Source organism: Panthera onca, chromosome C1 (genome assembly GCF_046562875.1).
Source record: "Panthera onca isolate mPanOnc1 chromosome C1, mPanOnc1 haplotype 2, whole genome shotgun sequence".
Taxonomy (NCBI): Eukaryota; Metazoa; Chordata; class Mammalia; order Carnivora; family Felidae; genus Panthera; species Panthera onca.
The window spans coordinates 21,593,991-21,617,967 of NC_138346.1; positions in this window are offsets into that span (position 1 = coordinate 21,593,991).

The window sequence follows — 23,977 nt, forward strand, 5'->3', positions numbered from 1 at the left end:
CACTGATTTTGGCTCACTGTGCTTTAATATTGATTGTGTTTGGCCTATTCTGCTGGTGATCTTCACTACCATGTCTCCTGAATCAGTGGCCAAGAAAGGGGTGGTGACAGAGCTAGCTAGCAGATAATTACACAAACTCATGGCTGCTAGCCTCAATAATCTAGGCAGTGGGAAGTAGACAATTGTCACTGATGAGGAGGTGACAAATGTATGGATATTTTCCATCAAGCACATCATGGTGGAAAATAATGCTGAGAACTTCTCAGAAGTTCTCAGAAAGGAGGCTGACAAACGTCTCAGAGATGAGTGTGCTATTCTTTACACTCGACTCTTCAGCTCTCGCCACGCATGACTACCAAAGTAATGACTTGGAAGGGAGCTGTTCCACCCGCAGGAGGGCATGCTTGTCAGGTTGGTGCTAAAGCATTCAACTCAAAGAAGACTGATGGAGGATGTGGTGCAAAGGGACTGAAACGAGAGACAACACAGAAGTATGGGAGTGTGGGAAAGGGAAAAAAAAAGATGAAAATCTTCTTAGTGGGGGACATCATGCTTATGGTTGAGCAGGCTTATGAATGAGTGACGTTTTAGGAGTGATCTCATTCTGGTAGTGGCCCAGCCCAGGAAAGCATGCAGCCTCCAGCTGTTTCTCAGGGGGGCCTCCGCTCACTGCACACTGAACTTTCTCTATGCAGCAGCTGTTGAAGAAATGCACTCACCGGTTGAGACTGCTGAGTCTTTTGTTAGGCTCACCTTTTATAATTTATTTGCAGATGTGGCGTTTGTATCGTTTCCTTTGTAAATTAAATCTCTCTCTACAAGTTATGGCTATTTGGAAAATCAGTAGAGTTGGGTGTGGGGCAAGGGAAAAGAGGAATATATATAGTTTCCAGCCAATATAAAGGATAGTTCTAGGAATATTATTAAGGGATATATATTCCTAAAAACAGGAGCCTGGGCCTTTTGAAGCTTTAGAAGGTAATATCAGAACTGCAAATGGGGATCATCTAATTCCTTTGAGGAACAGTCTGAGTTTTCCTTAGTGTCTAAAAAGTATCACTGGGTTGGCCAGATATTTTAAGCACAAATTACAGGCTTATTGTTACAACACTATACTAGTAGATTAGTGAGTCAAATAAAAGGCCATAATTTATTCTGAAAATGACAAGAGGGACAGGAAAAATCTATGGACACTTTTACCCTTCCTCTGCCCTTGGGATCCTTTATATGCCAATTTCCTATTTAAAGTTGTCAGACAACTCATTTGGAGTTATTAAATGCAAGCTGGAGCTGGTTCTTTGCATAAATGTGTGGTGCTATATGATATGGGCCTACAAGAATAAATTAGATTGTTGCTTCTAGCGCAGACACCTGAATTGGTAGCTTTTCTTTTAAAAACAAAAAGTAATTACAAACTGTTACATGTTCCCATTAGTTGTTCAGTAATAGCTATAGGGTGAGAGGGATTTAGGGGGGAAGTATGCTCCTCTGTATTAATATTCATGAGCTTTGTAAGCACCTTCACATTCTGCCCTTAGAAATACGAAAATTTAATGAACACATTTGCCAGGCTGAGATGGTCCATGTCCGTGACTGGGTAATCTTAGAACAATTAGATCATAAATAACAAATGCAATTGATCCACATGCTGGCTAGTCGATCTAATGGCTAAAATTAACTTTGAATATTGTTTTTCCACCAAAGCGGATTCTGAACTCTTAGTCAATTAGTATTTCTTCAGTTTTGTGGGGGCTACAGGAGAAGATGGAGGTGGCAAAAGCCTGTTCAGACTCAGACATGCAAGGCTCTTAAAAATACATGGTAATTGACTAATAGATCAGAATCGGTTTGGGCCTCAGATCTGATTCACACTTTAATCCCTCATTTTAAAGGTCTTCTAAGTAGAGGGAAATACAAAGAAAGTATGTGCTTTCTTTTATCTTTCAATATCGGATTGATACCTACATTTTTAAAAACTTTTGTACAGTTATCCTTCTATCTGGTCTTTCATGAAGTCCTGCTGATTTTCTCTCTCAAAATATTCTCACCTTTCTCTTTCCTCTTGTAATAGACACTTATTAGTTTGACCAACCTGCCCTTTTCCTCTGAGAAATGCCCAGTTTTCTCATAGAAGTGGACTCCTGGATGCTATAGTTTCTTACATGACTTTCCCTACTAGTCCTAAATGATGGGTCCCAAACTGGATAATTGAAGATTGCTGGATAATTCAGGCTGACCAATATCAGCATCCAAACTTAAAAGAGACATAGAAAGTGGAATGGTTAATAGTAGGGTCACATCAGTAGCAAGCCCAGCAAGAGAAGGCCGTGCAAGAGAAGGGTTCATTGGCATTGGGGTCCCTGACTCTTCATTCCATATCTCTGGGGATTGGTTTCCCCATTCTTCCTTAAATTACATAAGACATCCCAATATGTTGCAATGGTTTCATTTTGTTTAAATTATTTCAAGTTGGTTTCTAAGGTAACGCAATAGCCACATTAATTCAGTAACACGAAGAACCTTGAACAAGGGACATTTCTACTGATTAAAAATGCTTTTATCCTGCAGGCATGCAAAGTGTTATTTTTTTCTTTTCCTAGTTTGACCAAAAAATGAAAAAAGAACAAAGAGACCACCAGGGCACCTGGGTGGCTCAGTTGGTTAAGCGGCTGACTTCAGCTGAGGTCATGATCTTGTGGTCCACGAGTTTGAGCTCCGCGTTGGGCTCTGTGCTGACAGCTCAGAGCCTGGAGCCTGCTCTGGATTCTGTGTCTCCCTCTTTCTCTCTGCCCCTCCCCTGCTCAAGCTCTGTCTCTCTCTGTCTCAAAAATAAATAAACATTAAAAAAAATTAAAAAAAAAAAAAAAGAGACCACCAACTCAGGTAGGGGGAAAAAAAAGACAGGATCTAATACTTCTTGAGAATGAGAAAGCATAGAACCATGCAAGTTATATATACAGTCTTGGAGATAAGGAGAAATGGGCTAAAAGTTTGACCTTTCATTTACTATGTGACCTTGAACAAATTCTTCTCAGGACCTTAGTTCCTTATTTGTGAAGGGGATAATATACCAAGCTCATGGGACTGTTTAGAAGATTGCTAGAAGTCACATAGTGGGAGAAGATCCAAAACAACTTCTGAACGGTTCCAAAGAGTCAGTGTCACCCTGGGTTCCCAACTGAGGGATTTGAAATGAAACTCGTGCCTATCATTGAATGCCTCTATGCCAGGCACCACACTTGAATTTTTACAAGCATGGTGTTATCCATGGTCATTGGGAAATCAATTCTCTAGATAGAGGTGTTCTTTAAGGAAAGAGCACTGACAGATGATACTGTTACGCATCCTGAAAATTTAGTGAAATAAGATGCAATTGTTTAAACTGATTCTTTGAAGGAATAATAGTTCTCGGACTTAGTATTAAGCTCAGAGATGACCGCAGGACTCAAGAAAGACATAGGAGACCTGGGCTCCAGCTAGGTATGTGCCACCATGTGGCTGTATGACATCATTTAAGAATTCCAAGAGTCATTTTTCTTTTATTTATTTATTTTTAATTTTTTTAATGTTTACTTATTTTTGACACAGAGAGAGAGACACAGAGCATGAGAGGGGGAGGGGCAGAGAGAGAGGGAGACACAGAATCCGAAGCAGGCTCCAGGCTCTGAGCTGTCAGCACAGAGCCTGACATGGGGCTCAAACTCAGGGCTTGTGACATCATGACCTGAGCTGAAGTCAGATGCTCAACCGACTGAGCCACCCAGGCTCCCCGAGTCATTTTTCTTTTAAATAAAAGGATTAGAATAAAATTGTAAGCTTCTGTCTACTGTAGAAATAAAGACTTCCATTACTCTTAAGCAGAGATGAGTTTGTCTGTGAACTGAGCAGAGATCAGCACAGTGTCCTCAGTGGGAGCTGGGAGCACTGACCCTGGATGGCATTTTGGAACTTGGTATGCATCAGGAGAGGGATTAGGTGACACCGATTGGCAGAGAACAATGATGCTACATGCCCTGTTTCATCCTGTGACACGAAGAATCGTCCCCTGTCCTGCACGACTTTGAATTTCCTAACAAACTTCAAAGGAAGTGGGAAACCTGCTTATAATGATCTGAGTATGGAACTGAACCCTATTTTACATATAAAGGCTAAGTGTTCTCTCTATACCTATATAATATGCACTGAATTTTCCATGAATGCATTTGCTGTGTGAGCAGTGATTGCACTTTGCTCTATTTGGACCTGGATGCGGGGAAGTACCCCATTTCAGATGCATTCCAGTTGTTCACAGGATCTGAGGCATCAGCAACACTCAGAGTGATCCTGTAGATGGAGGCAGTGTCGACACTTCACATGTCATCTAGGGCAGCTGAGCTCATATACTCCAAAGGACATGCCCTGTATTTCTCCTTGCCACTTCAGTTTAGGCATACTATTTATATACTTAAAATGTTTTGTCGGTAGGTATGGCGTACTACCTACAAATTTTACTTCAAGACAGTAAAAGGGACATATTATTTGCTAAAAGGGGAACACTGGGTTTGATGGGGTTGAGATTTCTTGGGCCAGCACCAATTGAAGGGAGCTGGCAACCTCAAATGGCCTCAAAATTGCAATGAGGATTGGAGCACTTGGGTGGTTCAGTTGGTTAAGTGTCAGACTTCAGCTCAGGTCATGATCTTGTGGTTCATGAGTTCAAGCCCTGCGACGGGCTCTGTGCTGACAGCTTGGAGCCTGGATCCCGCTTCGGATTCTGCATCTCCCTCTCTCTCTGTTCCTCCCCCACTTGCACTCTATCTTGCTGTCTCTCTGTCAAAAATAAATAAAGAATAAAAAAAAATTTTTAAAAATTGCAAATGGGGAAGGATATTGAAAGCGTCTGTTCAGGATCTGGGAAGAAAGGATAAGGGTTTTATTTTTTTCTTAATTTAGCAGTAATAAACTAGTTCCATCTGGTGAAAAAGGCCTCGTTTCTTTTCCTTTAAATCTTGCCTAATCACACCTCTGTATTCATAGCGTTTCTATGGAATTATTCGAAACTATAAATACCCTCAGTGCTAGGTCTAGGAAAAGTCAGGCAGTCAGCCGTATGCCGTCCTAGCCCAAGGCATCTCACTTGCCAGGAAGAGTCACTTAATGTTAGGCAGCCATCCTTCCAAGAGGACGTCCCTGGCTGTCATAGTATGGCCTCTTACCAGACCTTTGTCAACCCTCTGCCTTCCAATTTATCCCATACTCAGCAGGAACTGAGAACATCATTTAGTCTGCATTCAGAGCTGTAGCCATTATAACAATTGCCATGAGAACAAGAGAGAAAATTCGATGGAAAGCTGAGCTGTGGATTCAGACCTTTCTCTTGGCACTAATGCCGGAAATGAGCAGTTGACAATTTCGTGACACCCACAACTGAGTAATCACTTTGGGGCTTTCCTTCAGGGTAGATTCTGACATCCTGATCTATTGTCTTTATGTCTTCTTTTTAGAAGGCGGTTTTCAAAATATTTTTAGGGTTTTTGATTCTTTCTTCTTTTCCTTGTTTCTTTCGTTTAGCAAAGCTAAAAGCGAAACATTACAATCTTAACCAAACAAGGGTGGATTTGGCAACAGATACTAACCTTAAAGAGTAACACAGTGGACGCTTCCAATTCCAATATTTCCTTTTTGGTTGTTAGGATGTGTGGGGCAATTTTAAGGTAATAAAATTGTAATGAACTTTCTAAATAGAGCCGCCTTTGCTGGCTGCTCCGTGGGAAAAAAAAATGGAAGTAATTTGAGAGAACTGAGGCTGGCTGTTCTCCCTCTCTCTCCCTCTCTCTCTGTCTCATATACACTCACTTGCTCCTGCTCTCGTAGTTGGTCTGCCAATATCCCTTTGTCCTTGAAAACCTCTTATCAACTTCAAATCTCAGGCACAGGAAATGATACTTTTGTTATGCTCTATAAAACCTGTTCCCTGCATTGTGAGAAGACAGATTGTATTTTACTTTCACCTTGCAAAAACAAATGAAAGATAACTGGATTTCTTCAAGGAAAGGGTGAGAGTTGGAAAAGCTAAACTGCTAAAAAAAACAAAAAGGTCAAGGGAGAGGTGTGAAATGGGACTTCTTCCCCGGAAACTCTAGAGGAGGATTACAGTGATCAGACACAATTCCAGATGAGGGACGGAACCCTGGGCTCAGGGCTAAAAGGTCCCATAGAGCCCTGGATGGAAGCTTTAGGACGTGGCAATGAATTCTGTGCTTTCTAATTTCCTGAAATGAATCACTCTGAAGTTGTGACTTCTGAAAATGCCAGCTAGATCCAGGAAACGTGACTATCAGAAAGCCAAAGGCCTTTCTTCCCTCTGAGAGCATCACTTTTGCAGTTTTGGGAGCTGTCATTTCCATGCAAAGGGTAGGGCTCTAGATTCTGGCTATGGGAAGGGAGCGATTGTTGGTATAATGCTCTGAAAGGACATCATTTTTCTAGAAGATAACTTTTTTTCTGATCAACAATGTAATGCTTCTGAGGTAACGATATCTCAAATTATCCCCATTTTCTGACTCCGCTGCTGGAGCTGACAGAATTTGAGGTGGACAGTCTGCCTCTCTTCACTACTTCCCATAACCCACACTGAACTTGCCATGCTCTGCACTTTCCTGCTCTGTGACACCCTTTTGGTACTTACACACCTCCTGGAATCTCTGTCTGTACTAGGCACAAGTCCTTCAAAAAGAGATAGAAACCCAATGCACCTACCTTAAGAAAAGAGAATTTATGGACTCTGAACTGAAAAGTCCAGGTGTCAGTGGCCGTCAGGCACACCTAGATGTCTGACCCAACTGCTGGGTGTAGGCTCTGTCTCTCCCAATCTCTCAGCTCTACTCTTCTCTGGTTTTACTCAATCCAGGCAGGCTCTTGCCATGTGTTAGCAAGACGGCCCCAGCACGGAGATTCTCTTTCCAAAGAGTTCCCAAAATAGAATTGATTAGCACTTATTGAATTTTTAATATGTACCAGGCATGATTGCAAGCACTTCACACTTATCTTATTTAAGCTGGCTCACCGTCCCATGGGTAGACATTATTTCACTAGGGTAAGTCAGTAAAGCTCTTTAAAGAGGTAACATTTGAGTGGAGACTAAAGATGAGTAGGATGTTACCAATTCCAAAAGTTGGAAGGAGAGGACAAGAAAACAGTTCTTTAAAAAAAAATTTTTTTTTAAATATTTATTTATGTTTTGAAAGAGAAGAGACAGAGTGCAGCAGGAGAGAGGCAGAGAGAGAGGGACGCACAGAATCCGAAGCAGGCTCCAGGCTCTGAGCTGTCAGCACAGAGCCCAATGTGGGGCTCAAACTCACACACCGTGAGATCATGACCTGAGCTGAAATCGGATGCTTAACCCACTGAGCCACCCAAGCACCCCAGTAAACAGTTCTTTATTCAAAAAAGTTAATTAAGGGGTGCCTGGGTGGCTCAGCTGGTTAAGTGTCCAACTCTTGATTTCAGCTCGGGTCATGATCTGATGGTTCGTGGGTTTGAGCATTGGGCTGTTCTCTCTCTCTCCCCCTCTCAAAAATAAATAAACTTAAAAAATAGTTAATTAATTGAAAATACATATGGAGCACACTATATGCTAGACACTGTTCTAGGTGCAGGAGACATAGCAGTGAAGAAAATAGACAAAGTCCCTGAATCCCTGGTATTTATATTCAAGTGGAAGAGATGGAGGGGCGCCTGGATGGCTCAGTCGGTTGAGCGTCCGACCTCAGCTGAGGTCACCATCTCACAGCTTGTGAGTTCGCAGGGAGCCTGCTGCCTGCTTCAGATTCTGTGCCTCCCTCTCTCTCTGCCCCAACCCACTCGCATTCTGTCTCTGTCTCTCTCAAAAATAAATAAACATCAAAAAAATTGTAAATAAAAAAAAGAAGAGTTGGACAAGAAGCAGATAGCCAAATGTGCACGTGCTAGATAGTAGTTAAGTACGATGTTGAAAAACAAGGCAGAATTAAATGATGAGGGCAGGAAGTGCTTGGGGAGGTTGGTGTTATTTGGTACAAGGTGATTGGAGAAGGTGTCTCAGAAGGAGGTGTTTGAGCAGAGTCCTAAAGGAGGTGAGAGAATGAACCATGAAGCTATCATGGGGGAGAGTGCTGTAAGCTGAGAACAGCCAGTGCAAAGATCATGAGGTGGCACATGGCGGTGTATTTGAGAAACACATCTGTGGGAATAGAATGAGCGAGACAGAGAGTGGTAGAAGATGCAGTGGGAGACACACTGGGGGCCCGAGGATGCATGATCCTAGAGGCCACTGTAACATCTTCAGCTTTAATTTTGAATGAGATGAAAAGCCAATGGAAGATTTGAGCAGATGGGCTACAGGCCTGACTTGACTTATAATAAAATCTATTATTGCTTTACCTGCTGTATGGAGAATTTCCTATGGAAGGGCAGGGGATGGAACTAGGGAAATAATTTGGAGGCAAGAACAGTAATCCAGGTGAGAGGATGGCAGCTTAGGTCAGGGTGGTGGCAGTGAAGTTGGTGAGAAATGACTGGCTCTTGAATGTGTTTTGAAGGCAGAGCCAGCTGGACGTGCTGATTTGGGATGCTAGAGAAGGACAGAGAAGTCAAGGATGGCTCTAAGGATTTGACCTGAGGAAATGGAAGGAAGATGATTGTCATTTACTGAAGTGGAGAAGGCTGTGGGAAGAACAGGTTTGAGAGGGAAGATCAAATCAACTTCAAACCTCCAGTTTCAAGATGCCTATTAAACATCCAGTTATGGGCCTGCCTGACTGCCCTCTAGTTGCTGGATTTCCAGTGGCCGGAACCAGTCAGGGCTTTTCTAGTGTCTCTGACTCCAGCACAAGGGAGAATCTGGCATACAGCAGGAACTTCAATTTTGCCCGGCAGTTGAACGGTGGGAGATAAGACTAGAAAGGAAAGTTGGTCCCAGAACATGAAGGGCCCTTATGGATGGGAAATGAGGAGTCACTGAAGGTTTTCCAGCAGGGAGGTAACACGGTTAATGCTTCATTGTAGGCAGATTGACCTTATAGGTGTTCTATCCTACCTCCAGCCCATTTAGGAGGACCCACTGAAAAGCTGCTTCCCAGACCCTCCTCTTATTCTTGAATTTTCCATAGTCTCCACAGACAGGAGCCTGACCACAAATCTGTGGCTCATAATCTTCTGGACATGGCATTTAGACTGGGATTTACCTGAATTTGAATGCTGACTTCCTTTCTTGCATACATTTATTCCCCCAGTGCTGTGGAGTGCAGCCCCTGCTCCCTAAGCCCCTGCTAGCCCTGCAGGACGATCTGGACAGCAGCATGTGCAGACAGACAGGGCAGAAGGAGGATGGAGGAAGGAGAAGGGTGACCGCAGAGGTCACGAGGTCATGGACCACATGGGGGGGGCAGACAAAAACGAAATACAGACTCCCTTACAAAAGGAAGGAAAGCAGGTATGGTTACGTTGATTTTTCTCCATTTAAGCATTACACATGGTCATAAACTTTTATTACCTTGTGATAAATTTTTCACTGAACATTATTTTAGCTGATTCTTCATAAACTCTAAACCCTTTACGATTTTTCTTCACACCAGCTTTTTTTTCCCAGTAGGATTCTCACAGATTATTTTTCACAGTCAGCTCTTTTTCATTTGTTCTGTATGATGTTATCTGGAATAATAACTAGCCACACGGACTCAAAAAAAAAATACATTTCGAAGATAGTATTTCACCGGCGTTTTTAGCTTTGTAAAAAAACCCCAAATCTACAATTTTGTTCAGTATTACAGTAATTGAAAGGCAGTAATTAAAATGACCTAGTAGGTAGATAACTTCACATGTTTCTCAATACAATATTCATTCCTTTGTCATCTATTTCAATTTTTGTCTTTGTAGTTATTTTTACCCTTATCCTCCCCAGTTTCTCCTCACATCTTGGCTGCTAGAACAATCAGCACAAAAGTCTGGTGAAGGTGGGATCAGGGGGCAGCACTCACGGCGTTGATGTTGCTTTAGAAATAGGTTAGATAAGAGTTTTCACACTCTGCGGAGCAGAAGAATTCCATGAAACACTTAATAAAGCGATGGATGCTGGGCTGCACCCTCAGAGGGCCTGGCTCAGCCTGGGAACCTTTACTTAACATCCTCTCCTTGTAATTATTCTGCATACCTATGTTTGAGAACCACACAACTAAACTTTTCTTTGGAATCAGACCTTGCTTGGATTTCAAGTATAGGCTTCTTCCTGTGATCCATAAGTAGGACATTCCTATGAAAGCTTCCTAAGCAAAATGTCCTAAAATGAAGAAGCAGTTAGCATTCGTTTATATATGGAAAAATCCTGAAGCATTCCCAACCCCCAAAAATAACCCCTCAGGCTTTCCTGATACCTTAGGACACATGTTGGTAACAAACACACAAAGTCAATTGAGATAAAGCACAGATATTCACACACACGGTTCAAAGCTCTGGCGTCTGGATGCTGAAATGGTGAGTGTGGTTCTAGGGAAGGAGCCCGGCAGGGCCCCTCTTGCTGCTCGGGGTGCTCAGGGCCTCTATAACAGCTCGCTATTTTCGCCTTTTATCATAAAAACAAAAATCCTCCTTGGATATCTTCCGGTTAGTGAAAAACAGGTACTTCTATAGGTCTTTCATAAAAGCAAAGTGGTGTAATGCCGAAAAATGGGGGATGCCTCTCCAGCAGTTCCCCAACCCCCTCGTCTGCTATTTTGCTATGGGGGTTTCAGTTCCCGGGGTCTGGAAGCAGATGATGCTCCTTCTGACAAATCAGCAGAAGGTCAATAGTAGGCTAACTCTACATTATGATGCCCGCGTCATTCACCTCATTTCACCTCCTTGTGCCTGAGGTTTATCATCTCACATCATCATCATAAGAAGGGTGAGTACAGAACAGGAAGATATTTTGAGAGAGAGAACATATTCATATAATTCTGCTTGCAGTATAATGCTATAATTATGCTATTTTATTATTAGTTGTTAATCTCTTACTGTGCCTTATTTATAAATTAAACTTTATTATTGGTATATATAGGAAAAACATAGTATGAGCAGGGTTTGGTATTATCCATGGTTTCAGGCATCCACTAGGGCATCTTAGAATGTGTCCCTGCTGATAATGGGGGATTACTGTATTTCAATTCTTCTGTCTCCACTGCTGATACTGTTGTTATTATCTGGCCCATCACTTTTAACTGTAGGTTTAGCTGTGTGTGCGTATGTGTGTGTGTTTATGTTTCTAGGACCATCCTGGCCTAAATAGAAGAGACTGAAGTAGGGGTGATAGTAAATATATTTAACAACTGGTGGATGGTGGTAGCCTGAAGTGAAGGCTGTAGGTCCGACACATGGCCTCACATGGTGAGGGAGAGGCTGATGGGCAGCCACAATTTGGGGGAGGGGGATACAGACTGACTTCCACTGGGAGGCCAACGCTATCAACAGGGGCTCCATGTGGAGTCAGGTGGGTGACTGGGGAAGGGCTAACTGACTGTTGGACCAGGGGCTGTGGGGGAGGGGTCTAGGTGTTTGCAGGTGGTTGGAAAGGGGAAATATAAATGCATTAGTTGAGGGTAGTTGAGGGTGGGGGAGAATGGAGGGGCTGCAAAAAGTAGCTAATTACCAACCAGGATGGTATTATTTCAATATATTGATCATAGTATTCCAACGGATTATCAGTCTAGGATTAAAAGAACTTCATCTGGGCTCCCTGGAGTTTACTAATAAATCTCCCTTCCCTCAGAAAAATTTAAGTTAAATTTTTTTCAAAAAAGAATGCGGTCTTGGGGCGCCTGGGTGGCGCAGTCGGTTAAGCGTCCGACTTCAGCTCAGGTCACGATCTCGCAGTCCGTGAGTTTGAGCCCCGCGTCGGGCTCTGGGCTGATAACTCAGAGCCTGGAGCCTGCTTCCAATTCTGTGTCTCCTTCTCTCTCTGCCCCTCCCCCCTTCATGCTCTGTCTCTCTCTGTCTCAAAAATAAATAAAAACGTTAAAAAAAATTAAAAAAAAAAAAAAAAAAAGAATGCGGTCTTGGCAGTAGTCCAAAGAAGTTGTGTTATGCTGTCTTTAGCCAGCATCTCAAAGAAAAAATAAAGATACCAATAGTAGATTGTCCAAATGATCCACCTGGTTTCTTCGTTTCTCTTCTTACTGTCACCAAAGGTGGAATCCCCTGGATTCAATTGGGAAAATTAATCTAACGGAGATATAATTACACATCATGGTTATAGTTCATTTTAACACTGTAGGGGGAAAAAAAACCCAAACAAGCTTGTTCCCAAACAATAATGTGAATGAAGCATCAATGCAGATACACACACACAGAGGTTGGGATGCAAGTGGTAGAATCCAAGCTGGCCTCGCACAGCGATAAAAATAAGGAGGCTGGCAGAGATTATTAAGGTCAATGTCAAGATGGGGCCCTTCTCTCTCTTTACCTGGAAAACAATGGACAACCTACTTGCCTATTTTTCTATTTGGTAGTTGCTTTCTTTTACTTACCGATGTATTTTATATTATTTATATTTCCATAAATTGCATATATATTATTTATCGTCCTTATTTTATATTAGGGAAGTTAACTCTTTGTGATTTGAATGACAAATACTTTTTCTAGGGTTTGTCCCTCTAATTTTGCCTGTGCTGCTCTCTTCCAACACCAATTTTGATTTTTATATTGTCTCTCTCTATATTTATCAGTATATTTTTATACCATTTGTTTTGTCACACACAAATAATGGCTCTAAATTTAGTCTTAAATTCTCTTATCTCCTTAGTATGTTTATTGTTTTATGTTTTGCAGTTATATCTTTGAACCATCTGAAACTTATACTGGTATAAGTATATGAAGGATAGATCCAACTTATTAATTTTGGGCAGATGTCTACTCAATTTTTACCATCCTTCTTTTTAATAAGCCATCTTTTTTATCCATGGAATTGAAAAAAATTAACACTCATATAGCGATTGTTATCTGCAATACTATTTTAGAGCTTTTTATATGTATTAACTCATTTAGTGCTCATAACTCATTTTGGGGCACATACTATTATTATTCTCATTTTACAGATGAGAAATCAAGGCAGAGAGAAGATATAGAACTTTCTCAAAGTTACACAGATGTGGATCCAGAATCCATGCTATTAATCAATACAACATTCAGCTACCTATAATGTATTGAGTGATCCTCTTTTTTTTGTCAAGCATAGTTTGCTTGCTTGTTTGTTTGTTTATCTATTTATTTAATTTTTAAATTTACATCCAAGTTAGTTAGCATATAGTGCAACAATGATTTCAGGAGTAGATTCCAGTGATTCACCCCCTATATATAACACCCAGTGCTCATCCCAACAATTGTCTTCTTAATGATTCTTATCCATTTAGCCTCTTTAAAGCCCATGTCATTTTATTGCTAAAATCTCCAGTAGCTTTCCATTATTCTTAGTATAAAGAAAAGTATCCTTATTCTGGTTTACAAAAGTTGCCAAGATCTGGCCCCTGCCTACATCCTCAACTTTAATTTGAACCACTTGACTCCTCATATATTTTGTTATCATCATACAGATTTTACTTTGGTTCTTGCTTGCCCCAGGGCTTTTGCACATGCTCTTCCTAATCACATAATACTTTTTCCTCTTCTTCTTGTAAGCTGGCTTCTCCTCAGGAAAACAGTCCTTGAACAATCTAACTAAAGGAGTTTGCTCCTTACTGTTCTGTATTTCAGGTCCCTGTGTGTATTTTTTAAAGCCCTTATCATAATTTATAATTGTTTTGTTTTGCTTATTGGTATTCTGTCTAAACTCCTAAAAATGTATGAGTGCAGAAACCACACCTTCTTGTATTCCTAACGTTAACCACAGTGAGTAACATATTTACACACACAATAAATATTTGTGGAATGGATGAATGAAAATTGCTGCACATGTTTGTCTTACATAGTAATGGGGAAATGTGAAAATAAACACAGAAGAGACATACATAATATATTAAAAGTAAATTATCAATTTATATCAACAAATATTTACAGACAATCTGCTATAAAACTAGCCTCTTCCACTTCTGTGCTGTTCTCTATGCATCTTCCTTCCTCAGAGATTCTTTGACATGTTATTTTACTTCGTTATTTTTGTGTACTTTTTTCCTTAATCAAAAATGGAAGCTTGTGAAGTCAAAGACTAAACCAAGATGACTTTGTGCCCCCTTTACCCAGCACACCAACTGGCATGTAATTGTAAACTTATTTTTTTAATGAAAATATTGTATAAGGGAAAAACACAAAAATTGTAACTCATGGTGCCTGAATAAAAGTAGTTTGTTCGGGGCACCAGGTGGCTCAGTTGGTTAAGCTTCTGACTCTTGATTTTGGTTCAGGTCAGGATATCATGATTCATGGTACCAAGCCCTGTGTCAAGCCCTGTGTTGGGCTCCAGGCTGACAACATGGGGCCTGTCTGGGATCCTCTGTCTCTGCCCCTCCTCTGCTCATTCTCTCTCTCTCTCTCTCTCAAAAAAATAAACTTTAAGTAAAAACAAAAGTAGTTTGTTTATAAGCTAGGCTAGGGGACAGAGTTAAAATACATTAAAAGCAAAGTAACATTCAAGATATAAAAAGAACTCAAGACAACAGTATAGTCATGATCCTAGAAATTGTGACTAATTATAAATATTGAGTTGCTTAGAAGTTTAGAAGAGAACTCGGATTGGGAAGTCAGGAAGAATTTCCATGGTAAACCTAGGGTTTAATTTTATTCTTGAAGAATGATAGGATTTGGATAATATCAACAGAATCTACTTTTGACTGTTTGTCACTAATGAGGTCTCTTTCTGTAGTATATTGACTTTTTTCCAAAACAGAAACCACTTGAAAGTCTATGGATTTCAAAACCAAGTAGGTGACATTTTAATTAGTAGCATTATCAAATTAAGAAGTAAAATGAGGGGCGCCTGGGTGGCGCAGTCGGTTAAGCGTCCGACTTCAGCCTGGTCACGATCTCACGGTCCGTGAGTTCGAGCCCCGCGTCAGGCTCTGAGCCCCGCGTCAGGCGCTGGGCTGATGGCTCGGAGCCTGGAGCCTGTTTCCGATTCTGTGTCTCCCTCTCTCTCTGCCCCTCCCCCGTTCATGCTCTGTCTCTCTCTGTCCCAAAAATAAATAAAAAACGTTGGAAAAAAATTAAAAAAAAAAAAAAAAAAAAAGAAGTAAAATGAATAAAAAGCAAGCAATTTAATAAGTAAATGCTTGAAATAACTGTGATTTATTACCCTCTGCATATAAAAGGATTGATCCATGGACTTTTGCAAGATGAAAATATATGATTACCATCTTTCAAGCTCAAGGGGATGAAGAAAGGAATTGCTTTGGGTTTTGATTATTCCATATCTTCAAACTTACTTTTGAAAAGTTCAGTTTTTAAGTCCATTTGGGGTTTGAGAAGAATGTTATCTCTAAGAATGGAATCCCCCACAAACAAACAGAGCTTTCACCTTGGGATGCCAAGAAAAAGTGAATATCTGTGCTTATGTGGCTGAGAACATGCACCTGGGAAAATCCTGCCCCTACAAATGGAGAAGACTGAGTGAAACATTCTTTGTTAGCTCTCTGCCAGATTTTCAAGAACTAAATCAAGTAACTAACATTGGTCAACAAATTGAAAAGAAAGAAGGCATTATAATCTCAACTCTTCCATTTAGGAATTATATCTGAAACTGGCTAACTACCTTCAAAGAAAAAAATGGATAGGCCCAAGGCAAGGATCTACTTTTCTAGATTAATGCATATTTTCAGGATGCATGTTGAGGAAATGGAAATGCTTTGGAGGAAAACAGTTCCCTGGAGCTGTGTTTGGGGAGTGATGTGATGTCGTTCTAGGTTTGGATTTAGGGGTAAGCAGAGAACTTCAGTGGGCTATGTCGACAGTGATGCCCTTGTTTTGAAGTTATCTGGGGGCTTTTGTGACTGCTCTGGCCTTCTCTGTGCATAGCCCATGTTTTTCAGCTAACACAGCTCCCTAGGCATTATTTAATGGTCAAACAGTGTTCCAGGAAGGACTCATTTATCAGTTGCTAAGCCACAGCAAATTGCAAGGGGAAAGCAAAACAAAGCTCAGTAGCAAGAGTTAGGGAACAGGTGAGAGGCTTTATTTGATAAGCCTAGATGAACAACTTGCTGAATTAAAAACATATTCATGAAGAATATGTCAGAAATGTGCCACATCAAGACCTCAGTTTGTATCATGCCATGTTTTGATTTAGGGAACAGCCAATTTGACATGTCTGTGAAAAGCAAGAGTGTTGATTCTTTCACTCATGAAACCTACAGGAACTTCCAGAGCTCTCAAATCCCCAGGTAAACAAAAGAGTGTCTTATGTTATTTTCTCAGTTGGAGTCTGTTTAGGATAAAATTGAGCTATTTCCTCAATGGCTAAAAAACGGTCAGTGAACATTATCCAAACAAGGAAGAACACGTAGTCTCCTCAATTTAAATCTATTAACATCTATATTTTCTTAAGGAGTTAGCCTATGTTTAGGCCTATTCGTCATTAAAACAAAACAAAACAAAACAAACAAACCTTAGGTAAATGAGACCAGTGAAGATTACCTGCCCCTTAACTATAACTTGACAGGGTTTTCAAATGATTCATATAAATGAGTAAACTTCATGAATTAAAATTAAATGACATAAATATATTTGATTTTAAATAAGCATTTCTTATTGTTCTGGGCAAGTGTCCTGAATCCTGTTTCCTTTGGTTTTCTAAAGCTTTTTTTTTCTCAATGTTGAAAATTTATTTTTAAAAATGTGGTGTATTGTTTTATCTCAGCATGTATATGCCTATTTAGATGGGTTCCCATCAAAGGATATTGACAGCTGTTGTCTCAAGTGATATCAAATTAAGTTTAAAAACATCAGCTTACTGGTCGCTTGTTCTCTTGTAGGCAAGAATTCCATTAAATGTTCTAGTTTCTTTCTCTTTAATTTTTTTTTAGATACTTGTAGAGACAGTGTCTGGAAAAAAATAAGTAACCAGTCAGGTTGGAAATTACAGTCTTGTGCTTTGTCTCTGATTTTAAAGGATGTTGAGTCTTCCCAATTAAATATCTTGACTATGGAATTTATATTGCATGTATGAAAACCAAGGGCTGATAGTTACCAATGATGACAACTTCCATTTATTAAGTATATATGTATATTTTTTATTACTCTTCACAAGTGGTTCTATGGAGAAAGATGCCATCACCTTTGCTTATGAGGGCCCTGCAGCTTTGAAACATTTAAGCATCTTTCCCAGAGTGGTTTAGCCAGTGGTATAACACAGGTAAAAACCCTGTTCTCTCTGCCTCTAAGTTACAAGCTCTTGTCAGTACTCAGTGGTTCTTGAACGTTTGGATTCAGTAAACCTTCAAAAAGCAAAAGCAAAGAAACAAAATCCTTGGGACTAAAATAACATTGACAATTTTTTATATGTACAAATAAATAGAAAAGAAAAAGAAAAAGAAAAAGAAAAAGAAACCGTCATTACCTGGTCTTAACACAATGTTGTAAAAGAAAGGGTATTTAATTATGTTTGTTATATTTTAAAAAGTTAGCATAATGCTTTGTGTTTTTGGAAGGCCAGAAGTTGTGAACATGTCTGATTCCTTATCTGGAGAGGAAGCTTACTTTGAGCCTATGTGCAGCTAATATATCCCAGGACATTTCAACCACAAAGAGGCAAGAAGGTCACATCTTAGAACAAAGAACAGTTCTTCCTGGGAAAGGACAGTTGGTAACTTTACACCAACATGCTTATATAAACACTAGTCAACCTTATCTTTCTCATTTTGTCAAAGACTGGTCAAAATTGCCATGGCCCAGTGCATGTCTGAGGACAAGCAGTGGGGAACCATGTAGAACAAAACACTGCTTTCCTCACCTGTGTTTTTGAGATAGGGAGACTGAAGGGTGGCCAGGTATTGATTACAGTATCACCTTCTAGATGTATGGTGTAAAAAACGGCTCCCTCCCATGCATACTGGGACAGCAGCAGTAAGGTAGTAGGTGGTATCTTCCACAAGTTTCCCTGTGTTATCAGAAAACACAGCCTTTCCCCCATTCCCTAAGGCAACAGACTGAATTGGGTTTTCTTTTCCGCTTTATTGTTTTCAGATGTTTACTAACTCTCAGCTCACCATTTTCTTTCACTGATAAATTTGAAGGAAATTACAGTCCAGGCACACAGAAGGCCAGAAGTGTCCCCTCAAGCCTCTAGATAACAAAAGGGACCATTTCTTTCAACTCTGGGATCAACAAACAATTGAAGAAAGGAGTAGCTCCATCAGTAGGAGCTGGAATGATAGTTTCTTGCTGGGAATGGCCAACAGTAAGTATAATAAATCAGTTTCCAGAGCTTATATGAACCCAAGGTACAGTTTTCCTCGGTGCCATTAAACTCATTTAATGACAATGTTACTTACATATGTGCAAATATAAAACCAAGTATAAATTCTTGATGCTTATAGCTCTTCTAATTATAAAATTGAAACAAATTTATAAACTAAATAAGAATAGAACTCTAAAACCAATAAAACTCAAATTAACAACATTAATTTGAGGTGACAGACAGATGAAGTTTTGTTGAAATTAAATTGCTACTCACATAATACGTCCCTGATACCACAATGCAAGTTTTGGAATTTGGCACGTTTACATGCAGGAGATGGTCCCAATTCTTTCCCCATTTCTCCATCTGAACTACAGAGAAACTTTGTACCTTAACCTCATTTGCTTTCATTTGGCATAAATGCATCTTTTATTTATAAGTCTACCTCTTTCTTTGTCTCATTAGTCTATGTCATTTAAAACACAAGTTGACAGCAAAGTAATCTTGAACACAAACACAAAAAAATAAAGTTGCAGTTTCCAAGAACCTCAGTACAAGGGACATTTCCTTTTTTTCAGTTGTTCCTGCTGCCTGGCCTTGGGAGAACAGGAAAGGACTTTCTTCTTTATCATTATGTTTCTCCTACTCAAAGCAGTACTCTAGCACATAGCAAACCCTCAATGACATATGTTGAATAAAAACAAATGAATATCAGCTCCAATAGAAGGAAGTAATGGTCTAATGACAACTGGGATGAGACAGTTGTAAATTCCGTTCCAAATTCTTGGCTGAGACCTTGTAATAAGAGACAGATTAACAAGAGAAAAACAGATAAAAGCTTATTAACATATATACCTCATATTTATGGGAGATGCTACAGAAAAATGAGTAACTCCCTGAGGTGGCTTAGAGCTCCAGCTTCAACACTAATTTCAGCTATAGACAAAAGGAGATGTGTCTAAGTGACCCTACTTTGTGTTAACAAGTTTCTGTAGCAGTACATGTTTCACTATAATTTTGTTACTGTATCAATGTGTGATTGTGGTGTAAGACAGAGAATCACAGAATATTTAAGCTGGAACAAAGAGCTTGCCTTCATTTCATGGATGTCTCTCGAGAGAATATACTCAACAGAGTTCTTTTTGTGCACAAAGAAACATGACTCAATGGCACACCAGCAAAAATAATAAATGCTATTTACAAATAGTAGAAAATCCATATGTTTCAGATAGATATAGAAGGATTTTTGCCTCCCTCCCTTCTGTTGGAGAAGACCTGTTCACACTGGGCATTCCCTCTCAGCTCTAGCACATGCCAGAACTGAGACTGTCCTGTGCCATGCTGGGTTGTCCCTCTCTTGCGTGGGGTAGCTTCCACTTTCTGGCTAGTGCTCCAGAGACTTTATTAGCATCTAAATGAGTCTTTATATCATTTACTAATCCTATGGGATACTTTGGTTTTGCTGTTAATCCTTCTGAATATTTGAAGAAAGCAACTTGATTACCCATTAATCTAGCTTCTTTGTCCACTAATAGCGGGAAATTCATATTCCTTTTGTTAGTATTTGTATACACCAGTTTCTTTGTCCCTTTCAATTTGCCTGGTGTGCTGCTGTCTGTAGTTATTCTTTTGAGTCTTTGCTCTCCTGTGGATGGTAAGCTCTGAACTTGTTTGTTTACAGTTCCAGTCCCTCAGAAAGTACAGCTGATTTAAAAAAAAAAAAAAGAAAAATCACTCAAAGATCTAATGAAATCTTCAGCCCTAATTTACTTCCCCAAAAAAGGGGCGCCTAGGTTTTGGCTAGGTGCATTAGGTGACCTCACATGCCTGATAAGCAGGAAATAATTGCTGCCCATTGCACATGTGACTCTTTGTATACAGCATTTTCTTTGTCCCCCTTTAACTTGGCTCTTCGGATGGTCAGTGCAGGTGTGGGCCAAGCAGCGATCTGAAGTCGGGGAAATCAAATTGCTACAGCCCAACTGGGCCCCTGCTGCCACAGTTAGGCAACTAAGCAACTGCATCATCAGGGGAAGTCTGAAAGCTTGTTTCAAATCCCTGAAATGGTGTCAGGCTTCTCTCTGTTTCCAAAGCCAATTATTTGAAGTGATCACGAACTCCCACTTGCAGAGAGGTTGGGTTCCAACAGTTTATTTCAAAGTCAGTTGTTTTGAACTTGAAAATAATTTTTTCTAGCAAAAACAATAAAAGAAAGGACCAAAAGGCCAGCCCATAGAAATCTGTTTAAATTCAGACCTCAGTGAAATAATGTACATTTGCAGTGATAGGCAGTAGAAGAATCAAATATTATAGTTTAGAAATGAAGACTGTGTTTGCAAATCCATTAATTATAACAGAAAACAACCAAATTAATAAAAAAAAAGTTTCTTATTTATATGACATGGCTTTGATAGTGGCACTTTTAATTAGATGAGGATGAGAGGAAATTTGAAGACTTGTGGAAATTATTGAGGGGAAATTCTCGGGATATTTAGAAGCTTTAGAAGTTAAAGAATAATGTTACTATGGAACTTTACTTTGACATTTGTGTTTTACTAGCACCAATGAGCCACCATATGGTTCATTTTTAATCTCAAAGGAGGATCACAGAAAGAAAAGAGGGAGGGTCTCTTAGGGTGAGATTCCTGGAAGTCAGGGTCCGAGACAGAAATTTGTGTAGGAGAGGTTTATTGCAGAACACGCTCTCAGTGGACCCCTGGGAGAGTGAAGGAAGCAGAACTGGGGAAACTGGGGAAGGGGCAGTTGGGTTGAGATGCAGCCACAACCAAGGACTCCACTGATGCTTGGAGAGCCACAGAACAGGCACAGCCCTTCAGAATTGGACCATCTTGAGGCAAGGGGCTAAGACTTACATCTAGCTGCTGATGGGTCATTGCATATGGGTCACTCCCAGGGAGGAGGCATGATCTGGAGTGAGGCGGCTCTCCATCTGAGAGTAGTCGTTGGAAATGAGTAACCACGGGAGCCATGGGCCACTAGCTCTCCCAGCCATGGCGGGGAGGACGGGCGTTGGTCCTCTGTCCTGAAATCACAGTATCCACTGAAGAGCCACGTGTCTTTTTCTGAGGTAACTGAGCAAGAATAAAAGCAAAAAGGAAGAAGTGTGTTTATGTAGATGTGTGTGTACAGGGGAGAGAAATTTCATCTGTGGGGGAATTAATCCAACGGTGAGCGGTGGACGAAGGAAGGCAGCCAGGGAGCAGCTCTTGCAAGATCCTTCTGAAAGCAGGGAAGGTGGTGTGAGGGAAGGCACTGTCAGGCTGTGGGCAGTTCTCGCCAGAAGAGCTTAGCTGCCGGGGAGGCTGGGCTGGGCGGGGGACAGCAGCCTATGCCTGATGTCCAATGTAGGAGAACTGGGATGAAGTTATATCCTCTATCTTGATGGCTCCTGCACAGATAAGCAGGGAGGGGTCGCTGTAGCAGTTCCCAACATTTTTTGGAATGAGAAAAACCAGTTTTTTAATTTTTTGTTTTCATGTTTTGCAAACCAGTTTTACCAACCAATGTTTTAATTTTTGTGACACTTTTTGCATCTTTCTACAAAACAGTGCTGTGTGGCATGCAATTAATTTTGATACCAATATGGGACTAACTGCATTTATTAATTTTTAAATTAGCTGTGTTTTAAAGACTTTATGATACTTGTGAGCCGACTGGACATGTTGTGTATTGTTGCAAAAGCAGTTGGGAATTTTTGGATTCTCTTGTACAGAGCATTCATTGACCAAAGGAGACACAAAAGAAGTAAATAGAGAGGCCCCTTGCTTTCAAGATTATGATTCAATTTTGAAAGGACAGAATGCAAAGTATGCTGCTACTTGTAATGTCAGGGAGTATTTTATTCTTTTAGAAAAACCTCTTTTAAACATGTAGCACACTTGAGGGAGATAGAAGGGGAGGGCAGGCAACAGATACATGTTTTCTTTTATATCTAGAAGGATAAACATCCTGAGCCTTGCTGAGTGAGTTAGCATGCAATTTTATACAAAGTCCGGGAACTCTCAGGTTTTTGAGTATTAAGTATTTTAGGTAGTAAGTATTTCTTGTTTATTTAGTCCTTGTGGTCCTCTGGAATGTGCATATCTCAGCTATTTGAAAAGCATCCCATAACCTATATTCCAGGCTTTGTCTGTGACTCATCTCTTGGGCTATTCGCTCTGCAACTGACTGGTGCGCTTTTCTGGAGTCCAGATTTATCTTTGTTTAGGAAATAAGTTTGGCTTGCTAAGCTCTTACTACCTGACAAATAACATATTTGCTACCTCAGAAATAACCTCATCTGAAAATCAGTTTGGTGGGAACCTCAAGGAGAAAACGTGACTGTGGCTTTATCTCTTGTCCCGTTCTCCATAGGCTCCTGAGAACCATTAGAAGGGACCCACTCCAGCCACTTTCCAATTTGCTGCACGGATTATGCTTTAAGCAGATGTTTGTGTTTTCATTCCTGGTGATATGGTCTGGGGTGTTCTTGATAAATACAAGATGTGGGAAGAGTTGTTCCTTCTTGCAAAAACCTTCCTCGTCTTCTTTTTTTTTTTTTTTTAATTTTTTTTTAACGTTTATTTATTTTTGAGACAGAGAGAAACAGAGCATGAACGGGGAAGGGTCAGAGAGAGAGGGAGACACAGGATCTGAAACAGGCTCTAGGCTCTGAGCGGTCAGCACAGAGCCCGACGCGGGGCTCAAACTCACGGACCGTGAGATCATGACCCGAGCCGAAGTTGGCCGCTTAACCGACTGAGCCACCCAGGCGCCCCAACCTTCCTTGTCTTCTTGTCAGAACCTTCAAACTCCAGGCTTGGCGTGTCTTACTGCTACAACTGTTCCTCTGCCCTTCTAAGTAGACCAGCCCTGTGGGGCATGATCCAGCCTTCTTACCTGGCTGTCCTACACGTCTGCTGTATAAACTTGCTCTGTTTGGGTTTCATTACCTCAGGGCCTGAAAACTGGCCAGTTCTCATAAATCAGTGCATGCCAAGCTGTTAATAGCTGATAAAAATCAAGCCAAATATGCATCTTCTTGTAAAGAACCCATTCCCATTTTATCTGACTGGGGTCTTGAAGGCCTTACTTCTGTCCAGTCCTCCCAAATTGGCCTTTCTTAGGAATAATTCACAGGATGTGTACTACACATTTTCTTGGACTTCAAATTTATTTGAAGATTTTCTTGGGGAAAAAAAACCCACCTTATTTTCATATGAAAGCAAATAGAGACACATATTACAGTAGAAATCGAAATGCCCCATATCTTAAAAGTAAGGCATGAGAAAAGACATTTTTACTTTTGGCAAACTACTCTGGGCTGGGTCTCTAGATACTCTGGGATTTGTTTTCACTTCTTCTCCCATGGTTGGGGGCAATCTTGAATGAAAACCTGAGGAGGAGAGGCTTAAGCCAAAGCAGTTTCCAGTAGTCAGAGTTCTAAGCGTTTTAGAAGGTCGGATAGGGAGATTTCTTTTCTCTTCCGCACTTCTCTGATCACTTGCCCATGTATGGGATTTGGTGGGTGAGCCAGAATACCTTTTCCAGGGAGGAACACTTCTTGAATCCCTCTACAAAGGTGTGTTTGGTTCTATCTGTGATTTT